The sequence below is a fragment of the Callospermophilus lateralis genome, chromosome 5, assembly GCF_048772815.1.
Source record: "Callospermophilus lateralis isolate mCalLat2 chromosome 5, mCalLat2.hap1, whole genome shotgun sequence".
Lineage (NCBI taxonomy): Eukaryota > Metazoa > Chordata > Mammalia > Rodentia > Sciuridae > Callospermophilus > Callospermophilus lateralis.
The window spans coordinates 96,398,298-96,416,442 of NC_135309.1; the positions used below are offsets into that span (position 1 = coordinate 96,398,298).

Consider the following 18,145-nt stretch of genomic DNA (forward strand, 5'->3'; position numbering starts at 1 on the left):
TTGGAAAGCAAGAAATACATGAAAATCACCAAAAAATCTTTAATGGCTTCAGTTTGTTAATCACTGAAAAATATTTCTATTTGTCCCCCACCCCTCACTGAAGCACTAACTTTTACATATGGCTTTTACAAAACATCTGTAGAACACAAATTCTAATAATGAGGGAAAACCATGTTAATCACTTTTTTTTTTCCAAATTTGCATCATAAATTTTATTCCTGATGAGGGACAAATTCCTTCTATCCCCCAAATGAATCACATGCTGCCCTGGTGAGACTAAGGAAACTCTCCCACTATGTCCAGGGAAGGAGTGAGAAAGACAGGTGCTGGGGACAGAGAAGGCTTTGAAATTCCCCAACCTCTTTCCCTTCTCAACAGAGGATAGCTGCTCTTTGCTATTATTCCTCTCATCCACTAAATCCCTTTAGGAAAAAAACCATCACTTTTTTAAAAAAACAAAACATCTCAAGTATTGGGGGTCATAAGGTTATGGGGAACCAATAGAAAAGGGAGGGAAAAGGAACAGTGGTAATCACTGCTTCTGCTGTAGGGCTTCCTTCCTTGCTGCATCCTGTAGGAACTGTGTGTTCACTTCGTCTGCTGGCAACTGCATAAAATGGACCACTGAGTTAAGGATGAAGCAGTTCTTCACTGATAACATGTGAGGATATTTCTCAGGGTCTGTAACACTGATGTCAGTTAGTTTGATGTTGAGATACTGATCCACAGAATGGAGGGTTCCACAGATGCTCAGGTCATTCTTGAGTTCCATGACCACGTCCTTGCCCCCAAAGAACTTAAAAAAGAGTAGAAGAGCATGGTGCTGGCGCTGCATGCTACTAGCTATACTAAAAAGGGAAGGTAAATCACTTTTTATATATAATACCTATAATTATTAACTTACTGATTAGGAACAAAAGATGTATCCCATAGTTATGTGAAAAAGTTGATTTTCTTAAACATATCATGCTATTTCATTCAGACAGTTTGAGATGAGGCTATCACAGTTTCCAGGAACTAAGCCTGCCTGAAGTTGTAGCTGCTTTAAGAACATAGACAGCCTGCTGCAGTTTGCAAAAATCTTGACTTGTGAAGCCCAGGTCATTATTTTTTGGTGTCTAGACTTAGAGCTTCTTTAAGCTCACAATTTAACCTCAGGGCTCCTACACCCAAAGAAACCAGTTTCAGGGTCAGCAAAGTATTTTGGTTGTGTTTTCATCAGAATTGAGCATCTTCGGTAGGTGGGAATGCCATCCTCAGCCTTGGAATACATTAGAGTGGGCAGAGAGCACTTCTGCACAGCTTTTGAAGGCAACTGCCATCCAGTTGTTAACTCACTCCCTAGCCTCCTAACACACTACATTAACTTCATTCTTTACACAGGTTTCTTGTGAAGCAATGGAGTGATTTTCAATTTCGTTTCTGACCTAGAAGACCCTTGGTGTTCCTGTTCTTAGGTCCCACATAAGCTACTTTTCCCCATTCATGCACGGCAGGTACAAGTCCATTGTTCACATCTATTAACTAGTCATATTGAAAAGGACTTTACATTTTCTTTAGTTCACATCTAGAACACTCCTGTCAATTTTAAGTTCTCATATTCATGCTAAGACTTTGATACATACAGGCCACGAGTGAGAAAATAGACTACATTTAACTTAATTAAATTCTTATTGTCATTCTCAAATACCAATTTTAAAGGATTTGAATGTACCTGAACTGTAAATATTTTTAAATAAAATAACCAATTCAAGTGATATATGAAGAAGAAAATATCCAAGCCTCTCATGTGTATTTCAAAAGAAATAAAATCCTCTAATGAGAGTTATTGTTGAAATTGTATTAATGTTTAGTAGTTAAGCTAAGTCATAACACACTGCAGGTCTTTCCTGTACGTCCTACATTTCTCAGCAAGAATCCACTTTTTGTTCAACAACTTTATTTTTCATTCACAAAAGAAAAATAGTTTCACTATTGATAAGTAAATTAAAAGTTAGCTTTAGAGGAACAGTAACCATTTCACAAGTGAAATGAAGAGAGTAATTTTCTTACCTAGGTGTCAAAATAGGAGTCCCAAATCTGTCATTTACTTGCTGAAAATGCATAAAGTTACTTTATGAATATTCATATGTAAGATTATTACAACTCTAAATACTAAGTTCTTTACCTCCAAAATTTGAAAAATGCTTATTTGGGCCTAGCACCATATATAAGAGATTTTTTTGGTATTTTAGTGTCAGAAGAATGACTAGTTGAAGATGGAAAATGATTCCTACAAAGGGTGTGTGTGTGTGTGTGTGTGTGTGTGTGTGTGTGTGTAAACTTGTTACATTTAAAGAAAATGCTATTGACATTGATTATTATCCTTACCTGCAAATACAGCTGAAAAGGCTATATCATTTTTTTATTGGTTCTTTTTAGTTAACATAACATTAGGATTCATTTTGACATAATTATAAAAGCATAGAATATAATTTGCTCTAATTTAATCCCCCTTCCTCACCTTCTCCTTTACCCTGTTTCCTTCCCTCTACTCTTCTGCTTTTTACTTATAGAATTTGTTAAGTTAATGTCTTGTAGATATACATGATGGTGAAATTCACTGTGATATATTCATTTATGTACATAGGAAAGTTATGTCAGATTCATTCCACTGTTCTTCCTTTATCCCATAGTTTCTCCCTCCCCTTCAATCCCCTTCATCTAGTCCATCAGTCTTTCTCCTACTTTGATGAATTCCACTCCCTGCCATTTCTCCTTCTCCCCCACCCTCTCTCAACCCTCTTATTGCTTTCACATATCAAAGAAAACATTTAAACTTGGACTTTTGGGGTCTGATTTATTTCACTTAGCACGATAGTCTCCAGTTCCATCCATTTACCAGCAAATGCCATAACTTCATTCTTCTTTATGGCCAAGTAGTATTCAGCCATAAAGAAGAATGAAGTTATGGCATTTGCTGGTATATGGATGGAACTGATACTATCATGCTAAGTGAAATAAATATTACATATATAAATGTGATATATATGTATATATCTCATTTTCTTTATACATTCATCTGTTAAAGGCACCTAGGTTGGTTCTATAGCTTGGCTATTGTGAATTGTGCTGCTATAAACACTGATGTAACTGTATCCCTATAGTATACTGATTTTAGATTTTTTGAATGTACCAAGGAGTGTGACTGCTGGTGATATGGTAGTTCCATTTCTACTTTACAGAATGGTTGCACTAATTTGCAGTCCTACCAGCAATGTATGAGTGAACCTTTTGCCCTACAAACTCTCCAATACTTATTATTAATTGTATTATTAATAATTGCTATTCTGATGGGACTGAAACTAAATCTCAATGTGGTTCTGATTTGTATTACCCTAATTGCTAGAGATGTTGAAATTTTTTCATGTATTTTTTGGACATTTGTATTTCTTCCATTGAAAAGCTTCTGTTTAGTTCCTTTGTTCATTTATTAGTTGGGCTATTTGCTTATTTTGATCTTAAACTTTTGAGTTTTTTATATATTCTGGTTATTGATGCCCTATCTAAGGAGTAGGTAGGAAAGATCTCTCATTCTGTAGGCTGTCTTCAAGTCTTAATTGTTTCTTATGCTGTGCAGAAGCCTTTTTAATTTATTGATTTTTGGTTTTATTTCTTATGCTTTAGGACTCTTGCTAAGAAAGTTGGTTCCTCCAACATGTTGGAGTGTTAAGCCTACATTTTTTTTCTAGCAGGTGCAGAATTTCTGGTCTAATTCCTATGTCTCTGATCTAGTTTGAGTTGACTTTTGTGTAGGGTGAGAGACACATTCTTCTGTATATGATTTCCAATTTTCCCAGCACCATTTGTTAAAAGGCTATCAAAAAGACTATATCATAATCAATAGCATATATAGAAAAATGGATGCCTGAAGTTTGGTTGTGGCTACAGCTCTTTTATAAATCCTGTTGGTGTTTGTATTGGTCTCTCTTCTTTGTCTTGTACATCATCATCATCTTCATCCTAAAGTTGGTTTCTCTTGACCTGGCAAAATGACTATAGAGAGAGGGGGCTGACTTTTAGAAAACTGAGAAACCTTTTTTCCGAATGTCCCTCAAAATACTAGTGTTGCATTGGTTTGAATTAATAAAAAAAGTCCTTATAATACTTTACTTCTTCCAAAATTCTCTTCAAACTGCTGTTATTAATTGTGTATTAGCTGGAAATAGTTCCTTTTCTTCATTTACATAACTCTGAAACTTGTCTATAAAAAGTATACTCAGTATATATTAATATTGGTTCATCAATTGTAATAAATGTACCATGCCAAATAAAGAAAAACAGTGTGAGGAGGGGAAGGATCATATTTCCTGTGCAATGCTTCTATAAACATTAAATTGCTCCTAAAAATGAAGTCTACTCATAATCCTTTGGCCAGTTGCCTTTTTATTCTGAACACAGTGCGATTCCAGAATTGTGTTTTCCATGTCTCTTTTGGAATTAATTTATTCATAGCTGACTTTTCCACCCCTCTTTTTTGACAGCAGTATATGTATCATGACACTTCCTATGTAATGTACCAAATATCTTCCCAAGACATGCAATACAGAGTAAAACTGTATAACTTCCTCATACTCATGACCAATATTATATAGGTGTATTTCTCAATAAAACTGACAAATAAATACACAATTGAATAATGAATGTGTTCAAGTTATCCCATTTCTGACATCTTGATTATAATGATTGGTCAAAAATTAAATACTTTTGAAAATAATGGAATAAGAATATATCCAAAATGTTTGTAAGTAATTATTTATTATTTTCTATTTGTTTTGGCTTTGCATACTCAAAAGAATGTGGCTTTTATATTTATTTTTAGTTGTAATGCTTCTGATTAAATAAAAGAATATCAATATCCTGGTATATAAATATCTGTAGCTGAGAGCAAACAAAGGCTTCTGGGTGCTAGGTAGTGCAGAGCCAATACAGTTATCATAAATTTCACTTCTAACAAAAGACATCAGGGTTAACAAAATTGTTTAATTTGCTTAGGCAGGATGAACCCTGTGCCTCTGCAAATTATTTCATGAGCTTTACATTGAATAATGCTCTAGAGAAATACTTTTTTCTCCATTTATACCCAAGTAGGAGTTAGCGTCTAGTTTATTTCAAGTACATAATATATGTGAAAAAGTGCTTGCAAATTAGAGGAATTATTGTAACACAAGTCTGCCTTAAGACATACAGGCTCTCAAGTTAAACAGGAATTACATTCTTTAGCTAACAGATTTATGGAATGTAATGAAATTTTGCTACTGGGTAGTAAGAATAGACTGCACAGTCTATTTCAATGGAGAATCAGAAAAAAGTAAGTAGGAGACAATGTTGAGAAATAACAATGAAGGAGGAGTTAAAAACCCTGTATGACTTTGAACCACTTGACTTCTCTGAAACTTTAGTTCTTTTATTTGTCAAATAGTATTTCTAGGCCCTATTATTATTGGGATCAAATTATATAATAGATGTGAAGGTGTTTTATGCTTTTCAAAAAACTAATTAATCTGAAATATTATTTTATAAGATGCATGGGGGCTATCCTATCAAGGCACATGAAATAGAGTAAGAGGAATATTCTCAGATATATAATATAAATGGTGTTAATGAAGAAAACCTTTGCTAAAGGTCTCTATATACTCAACCAGTTCTGGGAACTGGTTAGGGGAAAGTATGTATAGTTCAGTTTCTCTACTCACTGCAGTTCATGTGTGAATTACCCAAATCTGGCATAAATATCACTGCTAGAATGCCATCCAATATTTGTATTTAAATGACAAATGAAGTCTACAGTTTAAGGTATACCCTCATTTAGGAATCACTGTACAAGAGCAGGAATAAGTAAAAATTTTCTGTAATAAGTAGCTTTAATATTTTAGATTTTGAAGGGCACATAATATATCTGCCTTATCTTATTAGTTGTTTTTTCACAACCCTTTAAAAAATGCAAAGAACATGGTTAGCTCCTCAGTTGTACAAAAACAAGCCAGAGACAGATGCAAATCTAGATAGTAAAAAGGGCTTACATCATTGTTTGTAAATTAGTACATGGTACATATACAATATATTGTAACTCTCTGTATAGATGATTGTTGTTTTCATTATTATGAAATCTTTGAATGTAGAATCTTGCTTACTCATTTTATATTCCTGGAACCCCCAACATACCCTGGTAAATCAAAGTTGCATAACTGTTGGATGAAAAAGTCTACAATCTAGATGTTGTTTTCCCCATCAAAATTTATGTTGAAATTTGGTTGCCAATGTAGTTGTGTTGGAAGATCAGTCCTTTAAGAGGGATTAACGTTTTTCTCTAGAGACTACAATAATTACTGAGACAGTGGTTTGTTATAAAGTAAGATTACCCATTGTGTCCCTTTTTTCACACAAGCATCCTCTTCTAGTTTTCCCTTACCAGAAGCCAACCAGGTGCCTACGCCATGCTGTTGAACTTCCATGAGTCAAGATAAACTTCTTTCCATCAAAATTACCCAGTCTCCAGTATTCTGTTATAGCAACAAAAAAATGGACTAAGATAAAAGTTCTGTTAAATAAAATGAATATCAAAGATGAATATCAATATTTTTAGTTTATCCAGTGGTAAGAGAAGTGATTATTCCCTAATTAATTTTACCAATGCAAGCAGTAAAAAATAAAAAGCAAAAAATAACCAAACAAGAAAACCTTATTAGTTTAACACTCATATTTGTTGACATTATCAATACTAAACAGATATTGGCCAAAATCCATTTTATTGTTATTTGGAAGAATGTAGCCTTGTTTTTTGTGACATCTCTAGGAAGACATAGGCTCACTTCTTGGGTGCAATATTTAGGGAAATCTTTCTAGAGCATTTGGCTGGGAATGGGAATATGAGTATACCTTTGAGAAAATTACAAGGTATATCTAAAAGAGAAATTTATTGGGGAAATATTTGATCTCTATAATGACTGATGTACTCTGGCTTAGTTCTGGATATAGAGTCAGTTAAGTCTTTAAATGTGACTTGTTATATGAACAATTGCTTAATCCAAAGCTACTGATACTAACAATGTGAATATTATAATAAAATACAACATTGTGGTAGGTTTATAATCAGCCTATTTTAGTTGGCTTAAAATGGGCTGGTTTTAGGCTGCATCTTGGCCTTCTGAATATAAAGATCTGATGTCTTCTCTCAGATAAAACAGAGTGCCTATCCTCTTTGATTTGATTACTTCTTCCACTTATTAGCTGAGGCGCATTTTATTTTTTTTTAGAAAACTTCTTCAGTAATATTATATCTTATATCACCTGGATTTTCCTTTATAATAACTTTATTATGTCTCACAACACAACATTTATCTGTTTTTGACTACCACTTCCTCCTTCAAGTAGACATCTTTTTCTGAATTGCTAGATTAGCCTTCTAATGGTCTCCTATTTCTATGACCAATTGCACTAATTTCTCATGTTTTTTAATTTCCCATGTTTATCTTACTTAGTGGCTGTTCCTCTGTCTCAAATCCCCCCCTTGATTTGTTTAATAGCATCATTTTAGATATTGATAACATTGAACTGTCACTGAGTCCTGTGCTCCTGGAAAATAACTACAAATAATAATTACCACCCCTCACCTCCACATACACACATATACCCATATATTGTTTTGTGTACCAGAAAAAGACTTAGTAGAAAGAACCACTTCCTGTGACCTAGATAAGATTCACTGGGACCTTTCTTATTAACCTGTGACACAGCCAGACACAGACCCTCTAATTTGTACTTTCTGCCCCATTGATCATATGAACAAAATACAGAACTTGACCAATCTTCAGGCTTCTCTCCCTGAACTTTGCCCCACACTTGGGTGTTTGAAGGCAGAATAGTCTTCTTCATCATTATTTTCTCCTCCTTTTCCTTTTCTTCTTCTTTGTCTTCTGGGGATTGAACCCAGAGCATTTTGACAATGAGCTACATCCCAATCTTTTTCTGTTTTTAAATGGTCTAGCTAAGTTGCTAAAGCTGGTGTGGGAATTGTGATCCTCCTGCCTTGGCCTCCTGAGTTGCTGAGATTACAGGTGTGTATCCCTGTGCCCAACCAGAACAGTTTCTTCTTAACAGCTTCCCAGATAAACTGCAGACCACAGACAAAGAAGTTTACTGAACCATCATGCTGCTTAAACATCCCACTCCCCATAGCTGACTTCTAGCCTTTTCGTTCCTTCCTATCAAAAGAATATTCATTCTTCCCTGAACTTTCAGGTGTTTACAATTTTATGTTGAAGTATTTTTCCTACTGCAACTCTCTCCTTCCCCTTATTGCAGTAAGCTGTTTAAATAAAATCTCTCCTTATTTTAGCTTAGATTTGTTTTTCTATCTCATTATCATAATTTCACTCCAACAAACTTTCCTAACTGTCTCTCAAGTTTCATCTAGATTCTCCCCTGAGGATTCTATGGTGTCATGTGGTTATCCTAATCAGAGGACTAGTTAGACTGGAAAATAAGACTATGTTTTTGCCTCAGTTTTTCCCTAAAATAGGAGCTTCTGAGGCAGGTTCTGGGTCCTCTTTACCTTATAGCCCTGGGTCTTCATAAAGTTCTAGGATAGTCCAATGCAAGTTTAACTACTTTTAAAATGTAGCTACCTAATTATTTAAATTAACAGCCTGTAATGAGGGACAGCCCAGCTGAGAACCATTTCTGATCAGTCACTTTCATGACTAAATCAACTGGGGTGGGGTAGAGGAGGGAGGTCATTTGGGGATTATTTCTCTCCTTCTGCATAGGAATGACATTTGAGCCCAGAAGGAACAATTTTGATTAGATGAAGGCCTGACAGCAAGCACTGCTACCCTTCACTATCCCTTATAAAACTATGTGGGAAAGCAATTTTGATTATTGTTGTAGAGACCATCAGTTCTAGAAAAATATCCCAGAAGAAAATGAGGTTTTTTATTCCTTTTGGCTCAAAATAGTGGCTCATACACTTCTGGAGATGGCAGGAATACCAGCTTCAATTTATCAAACACATAAAATGTTAACTGTGTCATTTTATTGACATTTTATGACTTACATCACCAAGATATGATTTATACTACATCAGAGTACTCTAGTCAAGGGATCCAACCTAGCCACAAGGACTCCAACAATGCCTCAAGGTAGATAATACAGGAGGACAGTTCCTATGTTTAGAAATAGTCCCCAGTCTAAGTCAAAAGGTCTTTATTCATATTTTGTCTTGTTTGCTTATTTTCCTCAAGGGTACTCAATTCCTGTAATCCAAATTCCTTGCTTAACTTCCAAATCCATTATTAATCTTTTTGCCTTATCAGATCTCTGACTTTCTGATGCGCAAACCCTTTGCCTACGAACTGTCTCATCTACCTCAGAGCTCTGTGGCTTCGATTCTTGCTGTCTGGGCTCTTAAACTACTTCTCTGTGTCCAACGTACTTACGCACTTCCAATCCATAGCTGCTTCTTAGCTTTATGATGATTTTGCTCCATTTCATATTGACATACAACAAGTGGTTCCACTTTTCCCTGGGTGGGTATATGACCTACCATGTTCACTATGGCTCTTGATTGGCTTCTTATCTGGTACTTTTGCAGGTGGCTGCCTAAAATTATAGAAATATACTACATACATCAGAAATGAAACATCTAGAAACCCCCCAAATATTTTCATTGGCTCCAAATTTAATCAAATTAATATATGCATTACTTAACAATGGAGATATGTCCTGAGAAATGTGTCATTAGGCAATTTTATCATTCTGTGAATAGCACAGAGTGTGTTTACACAAGCTTATATAGTATAGTCTACTATGCAGCTATGCAATATGGTACAGTTTATTGTACCTAGGCTTCAAACTTGGATATGTTACTATACTGAATATGATAGACAACTGTTAACACAAGGTTAACTATATGTATAGCTAAACATAGAAGAGCTACTGTAAAACTGTGGTAAACATATAAAATATGGTACACTTGTGTAGGATATTTACCATGAATGGAGTTTCCAGGACTCAGAGTGGCTTTGGTGAGTCAGTGAGTGAGTGGAATAAATGTGAAGGCCTAAGACGTTACTGCATGCTACTGTAGACTTATAAGCACTGTGCACTTAAGCAACACTAAATTAATTTCTTAAATTTCCTTTCTTCAATAATAAATTAACCTTAGCTTACTGCAATGTTTTATCTTATAAACTTTTAAAACCTTTTTGTCTTTTGTAATAAAACTTACCTTAGACTATAAACACATTTTACAGGTATACCAAAAATATTTTCTATACATATAAATATGCATTATATATACATATTTGTTTACCCTATAAGTCCTTGAAAAATTTACCTTCAAAACATTTTTGTTAAAAATTAAAACACGAACACACAGGACTTAAAAGAGTTGGGATTTTCAATATCACTAACTTCCACCTCCATATTTTTTCTCATTGGAAAGTCTTCAGGGGCAATAACAGAGAGATATTATCTCCTATGATAACAATGCCTTCCTCTAGAATATCTTCAAAGGATCTGCCTGAGGATAACTTATTGTTAAACTTTTATTTTTTGTAGTTAGAAGGAATATGCCCTAATTTAAGGATAAAAAGAAAGTATAGTATAGTAGGCAGGCATAGTGGCACATACCTGTAATTCCAAATATTGGGAATGCTGAGGTAGTGGGTGGCAAGTTTGAGGTCAGTATAGGCAACTTAATGAGATTCTGCCTCAAAATAAAAAACAAAAGGGTTCTCAGGATGTAGCTCAGTAGTAGCTTCCCTGAGTTCAATCCCCAGTACTGATAAGGAAAAGCAAGCAATTAAGAAAGAAGTATAGTAAATATATAAATCAGCAACATAGTTGTTTATTATCACAATCAGTTATTAAATACTATACACAACTGTATGGGCTTCACCTTTATACAACTGGCAGTATAGTAGGTTTGTCTAAAAAAGCATCATAATGGACATGTGAATAATGTTTTGCACTTGGATACTACTACAGTTATGATGTCATCATGCAACAGGAATTTTTCAGCTCTGTTATAATTTTTTGGGACCACTGTTGTATAGGCAATTACTAGGAGAGACATTGTTATGCAGCATACAACTGTAGTTTTAAAAGTGAATAAAAAGGGCAGTCAGAAAGGGGCAGGGTAAAGAAACATCATAGAAAAGAAAGTCAAATACTACCACAGAGAGATTATTAAGTTCAATATCTAGTATTTTATTTCTTCCTTTCCATTTTATTTTTTAAAAGATCTTATTTTTATCAATATTCTACATGTACCTAATTTGAAAATAAAAATAGTTTTATAGATATATTAGGAAAAATCATAATCTCCTTGCTTGGGATCCCTAGAAAACTGGGTCCAAGGCAAGAGATTATGTTCTACATATTTTCCTTTAGTATAATCCCAGGACCATAGTAGTGAAGGAAAAAAAAAGTAAGACAGGGAACAAATGACAGAATTTGCATTACCTAGCTAGTATTAGCTTTTTGGTAAGTGCAGCAGATTTTTTGGTTTTGATAGAATGTCTACAGAGAGGTCATAAGAAAGAAAAAATATCTAACAGTTCATGTCTCCTCTTGGTCAAAGTTTACTCCCCTGAATATCAACTCCTAAATATTTCCAAATTGTACTATCTAGCCTGTTCAAGCAACTTCTGGGAAAACGTGAGCCTAGGCGTGCAGCCGTACATATAAGGTTTAAGCCACAATACACACAGTGAGACAGCAAGTGGGTCTGTACTAATGGTGATCTCTACCTGCCTTTTGACAAGCTGAAATTTTGTGAACCCTGCCAACCAGTAAGATTTTAGGGATGCATGAGTGCTGACTGGATTGGATGGAACTCATGTTCTTTGACCCTGAAGGTCATGAATGCTAACTGGATCTGATGGCAACAGAGATAGCTAAAAGGAAAGGGAAGGAGATGAGAAGCTGCTTCCCAAAGTCAAGGAACTTATGTTCCCATGAGCAATATAAGTAGTCAGGAATAGGTACTTCCTCCGTCTTAACAAGCATGGTAGTCAGAACACCACAATGACCTAATCCTTACCATAGAGCTCAATGAATCTTTCTTCCATGAGCAAGGTGGCTTTTTCTCTGTGGCCTATAAGAATGTAACTTGTAACAGGTGATACAAGTACAGATGATAGTGGTCCCATAAACTTATAATAGAGTTAAAAAATTCCTATTTCTTGGTGAGGTCATAGCCATCATGATGTAGTGCAACAAATTACATGTTTGAAGTGATTCTGATTAAGAAAACCTTCTATGTTGCTAGTTGTATAAAAATATAGTGCATACAATGATCTAAGCATGTAATCCTCAATAATGGTAACAAATGACTATGTTAGTGGTTTATGTATTTAATATACTATACTTTTTAATAGTTATTTTAGAATGTACTCCTACTTATATATGTATATTAAAAAGTCCACAGTAAAAATATATTTTGTTGTATGCCAGCAGCAGCCTTGTATGTCTGGTGTTTACAATGAGACTGATTGCCTGAAGAGTCCATGTCAAGTATTGAACAACACTGGATCCAGTGGCAATGGAGATGAGCTAAAGGGAACCTGTATTATCTAGATTTGTGGAAGTATGTTCCATGATGTTCACATAATGACAAAATGGCCTAATGATGCATTTTTCCGAACATATCCCCATAATTAAGCAATGCACAACTATATGCTGAAGAAATCTCAAGTGAAATCTTATAGTATTTAGAACTAAATGAAAATACAACTTAACAAAGATTATATGCTGTAGTTAAAATAGTGCTTAAAAGGGTATTTGTAGCATCAAAGGCATATATTAGAAAAGAAAAATCTAAAATCAATAATCTAACCCTCCACTTCAGGAAAATAAGATAAAATTAAATCCTAAAGTATGCCAAAGAAATAAATAATCATAAACAAAACCAGCTGTGTGTGTGTTTTCCAGTTATGTTTCTTTAGAAAATTCTGAATAACACACATCTGAACAGGAGTCAAAAAGAAAGCAGGAGTAACTATATCAATTCCAGAAATAACTGACTTCAGAGCAAGGAAAATTATCAGGAATAAAGAAGGGCATCACATAGTGATAAATGGGTCAACTCTTCAAGAAGACATAACACAGATCCTTAATGTGCTTGTGCCTAAAAACAGAACATCAAGATATATTAGGGAAAAAAAGATAGACTCAAAAGATAAATAGATGAATCCATATTATTATTGGACTCTTAAATATTCCTTCATCAAAAATGGACAGTCCTAGCCAGGTGTGGTTGTGATCACCTGTAATTTCAGCAGCTCTGGAGGCTGAGGCAGGAGGATCGTGAGTTCAAATCCAGCCTCAGCAAAAGTGAGGTGCTAAGACAGTGAAACCCTATCTGTAAATAAAATACAAAATAGGGCTGGGGATGTGGCTCAGTGGTCGAGTGCCCCTGAGTTCAATCCCTAGTTCCCCTCCCCACAAATGAACAGACCCAGTAGGCAGAAAATCAGTAAGGATATAATTGATCCTAACAACAACATTAATCAGCTATATATAATGGATATCTATAGACTTCTTCATTCAATAACAGCAGAGTTCATATTCTTCTCAAGCTTATGTGGATCATTCACTAAGAGCAAATTCTATGCCATAAAACACACCTTAACAAATTTAAAAGAATAGAAATTATACAATGTCTATTCTGAAACCACAATATAATTAAGTTAGAAATCAATAACAGAAAGATTGCTGAACAAGCACAAACTATTTGGAGATTAAAAACATGCTTCTAAATAACACATGCATCAAAAGTAATCTAAAGTGAAATTTTTAAATATTTGGAAGTAAATAAAAATACAACTCATCAAGTGTTGTATGGAATAATAAAAATAGTGCTTAGAAAATAGTTTTGAAGGCATATGTTAGAAAAGAAGAAGAATCGAAAATCAGTAATCTAAATTTCCACCTTAGGAATAAGAAAAAAAAATTAAATCTAAAATCAGTCAAAGAAAAGAAATAATCAAAATTAGAACAGAAATCAATGAAATTTCAAACCAGAAAATTGATAGATAAAAATCAATGAAATTTCAAGTCAGAAAATTGATAGATAAAAATCAATGAAATTAAAAGCTGATTCTTTGAAAATATTGATAAAATTGATAAACCTAAACAGGCTAACCAGGAAAAAAAGAAGAGAGGCCACAAATTACTAATATTAGAAGTGGGGACATTGCTATAGATCCCACAGACATTAAAAGCATACTAAAGGAACACTATACACAGCTCTTTGCCTACAAATTTGATTAATGAGATAGATGGACGAAGGATATGTCCTTGAAAGATAGTCTTCCAAAACTCATACAAGAAGAAATGAGCAAACTGAATAGCTCTCAATTAAAGAAAATGAATTGATAATTAATTACCTTACAAGACAGAAAATACCAAGCCCAGATGTATTCACTAGCAAATTTTTCCAAACACTTAAAAGATAGGTTATACTAATTCTCTACAATCTTTTTTCAGAAAGGAAAAGCAGAAGAATTTCCTAACTCATTCTATATAGCCAGCATTACTCTCATACCCAAACCAGATCAATACCTCTCAATAAATAAATAAATAAACAGCAAATACAAAAATACTCAGCAAAATATTGGCATACTGAATCCAATGAAGTATAAAAAGACATATATTTTGACCAAGTGTTGTTTATCCCTTGTATTCAAAGCTGGCTCAACACTCAAAATTCAACCCATAATCATAGTATATTTACATATGGGTCCTGTATAGAACCCTTAAAACCCTTGGGATTTCCTGAGTGATAGATGTATTTTGTTATTCATAGGAAGTCTATTTGGAATACCTGAGTTTATGTTAATAAAGTAGTTTAGGGAAGCATGCCCAGATAGTCTCTTGGTAGGACTGTCCACCAGAAAGACCAATTTTGAGAAGAGAACATAGGAAAAAGTCTACATGACCTTGGGTTTGGTGATGACTTTTTAGATATACCATAAAAAGCAGAAAAAAGAAAGAATTGATAAACTAGAATTTTTTTTTGAAAGACAGATCATTTTCAATGTTCACTTTGTTAAATCTTTTGTTTCACTTACAGACTTGGCTAAGAAAAATAAGGAATAATCAAAAATATAAAAATCAGTAAAGGCATGTTTTAGAAAGTACTTTTAGCTTTATGACTTCCATTGAAGTATGGAATAAACTAGAGTTTTTAAATTATTATTATTATTATTTTAATTTCAGTACTGGGGATTACATGTTATGAAGGTTTTCTAAGTGTTCTACCCTGAGCTACAGCCCTAGCCCTTTTAGTTTTTACTTTGAGATAGGGTGTCACTACATTGCCCAGGTTGGCCTGAAACTTGTGATCCTTCTGTCTTAGCCTCACAAATAGCTGTAATTACAGGCATGTGCCACCATGGATAAAATAGACTCCATTAAAATTTAAAATTCTTGATCTGAAAAAGACACTGTACAGAGAATGAAAAAAAAAAAAAAAAGCCAAAGACTGAGAGGAAATTTTAGCATAAGACACTGATAAAGGACTGGTCTTCCAGATAGATATACAAAGAACTCCACAATAAGAAAACAATCTGATATAAAGGTAAGCCAATGACCTCAATAGGCATCTCACCAAAGGAGATACACAGATGACAAATAAGCATATAAAAAGATATTCTATGCCATATAGCATAAGGTATATGTAAATTAAAACAACAGTAAGAGGTAGTTTTGGTGGCACCCACCTGTAATCCCTGTAGCTTGGGAAGCTGAGGCAGGAGGATGTGTCAAAGCCAACCTCAGCAACTTAGTGAGACCCTGTCTCAAAATAACAATTTAAAAAAGTGGAGATTGGGGATTTGGCTCAGTGGTTAAGCACCCCTGAGTTCAATTCCTGGTTCAAAAACAAACAAATAAACAAACAAACCAGTAAGATAGCATTTACACACCTATTAGAATATCCAAACTCCAGGACACTGATGGTACCAAATGCTAATGAGGATGTGAAACAACAGGAATTCTCATTCATAGCTAGTAGGAATGTAAAATGATAGATACTTTGGATCCATATTATTCATATGATCCAGCAGTTGTACCGCCTGGTATTTACCTAAAGGAAATGAAAACTTATGTCCACACAAAAACCTGTGCATGTATATTTATAGCAAGTTTTATATTTATATTTATAGCAATTATACATAATTGTCAAATCTTGAAAGTAACCAAGATGTCCTTCAATAGGCGAATGGATAAAATAACTGTGGTATATACAGAAAATGGAATATTACTCAGTGCTAAAACTGAGCTATTAAAGAAATGAAGGGAATGTAAATACATAGTTATGTGAAAGCAATCAATATGAAAAAAAGCCTGACAAATAAGTAGTCCTCCTTAATCTGAAGTTTCGCTTTCTGTGGTTTCATTTACTTGTAGTTTGAAAATATTAAATGGAAAATTCCAGAAATAAATAATTCATACATTTTAAATTCTGAATAGTATCGTGAAGGCCACCTAACTTTTTCTTGCCTTATATATGAATCATTCCTTTGTCTAGCATAATCCCACTGTACACAGTACCCTCTGTTAGTCATTTAGTATCCATCTCCATTATCAGATAGACTGTTGTGGCACATCACAGTGCTTGTGTTCAAATAACCCTTATTTTACATAATAAAAGTCTTATAGTAGAAAAGTAGTAAACTAGCAATTTTATTATGGTATATTATTATATTTCATTATTGGTTATTGTTGTTACTCTCTAAATGTGCCTGATTTATAGATTCAATCTTATTGTAGGAATATATAAGAAAAAATAGTATATATAATGCTATATGTGGTTTCAGGCATCCACTGGGAGTCTTAGAACACATTCCATATAGATAAGGGAGGAATTACATGTATTATATAATTCTTATTATTTGACATTCTGGAAAAGGCAAAGCTATGGAGACCTTAAAAAAATTACTGGATGCCAGGGGATAGGGGAGAGAGATGTATATGAATAGGGCAGAAAAGAGAGAATTGGGTGTGGGGCACAGTGAAAGTACTCTGCATGCTACTATAATGGTTGATATATGTGTTAGCAAGTTTTCCATTGCTATGACCAAAATACCTGACAAGAACAACTTAGAATAGAAAACATTTATTTTGGTTCACAGTTTCACAGATTCAAATCTCTGACTGGCTGGCTCCAAGGCAAAAACATCATGGTAGAAGGGTGAGTTAGAGGAAAGCAGCTTAGCACATGTAGCAGGAAGCAGAAGGAGGTGGAAGGTGTGAGGGAAAAGATAAACCCTTCCAGAGCATGCCCCCAGTGACCTCCTTTTTCCTACTAGGTCCAAATTCCCAGTAGTTCATTCAGCTATCAATGGATTAATCTACTGATGAGGTCAGAGACTTCATGATATAATCACTTTTAAAGTCCTACCTCTGAGCGTGTAAGACTTTCAAAGACATTCCTGACCCAAACCATAACAATACTTGTCATTACAGACTGCTCCAAATCCATAGAATGTACAGTACCAAGAATGAGTCCTAATGTAAACTGTGGACTTTGACTGGCAATGATGGGTCAATGTAGGTATGTACCACTCTGGTGATGTGTGTTGATGATGGAGGAGCTTATACATGTTATGCATAAATGCAGTAGTATATGAGAAGCATTTTTACTTTCTACTAAAAGTTGATGTGAACCTAAAATTGTTACAAAAAAATAGTCTATTAAAAAATTCATGGGGTGTAGTGGCGCATGCCTGTAATTCCAGAGGCTCGGGAGGCTGAGGCAGGAGGTTGGCAAGTTCAAGCCAAAGTGAAGCACTAAGCAACTCAGTGAGACCCTGTCTCTAAATAAAATACAAAATAGGGCTGGTGATGTGGCTCAGAGATCAAGTGCTCCTGAGGTCAATCCCTGGTACCCCCCCCAAAAAAATTTCATTCCCAGAGAATTGTCATTATTTAATGTTTCTGGAAATTCCTGAAAAATCTTTATTTACAGAGCTTATCATTATTTAACCTGATTCAGAGCTTGTTTATGTGATAAGCCCTATCCCCAAGGTGTTGGTCAAAAACAACCAGAGAAAACTGTGTAACATTATAGCTGCCTCAGTTTAGATGGGAAAAAAAA

General features: G+C 34.5%; 1 pseudogene; it reads right to left on the minus strand.

The window, feature by feature from the left end:
* Positions 1-519: 519 nt before the first annotated feature.
* LOC143400469 (U6 snRNA-associated Sm-like protein LSm2 pseudogene) overlaps positions 520-18,145 on the minus strand; it is an 80,151-nt pseudogene continuing 62,525 nt past the window's right edge.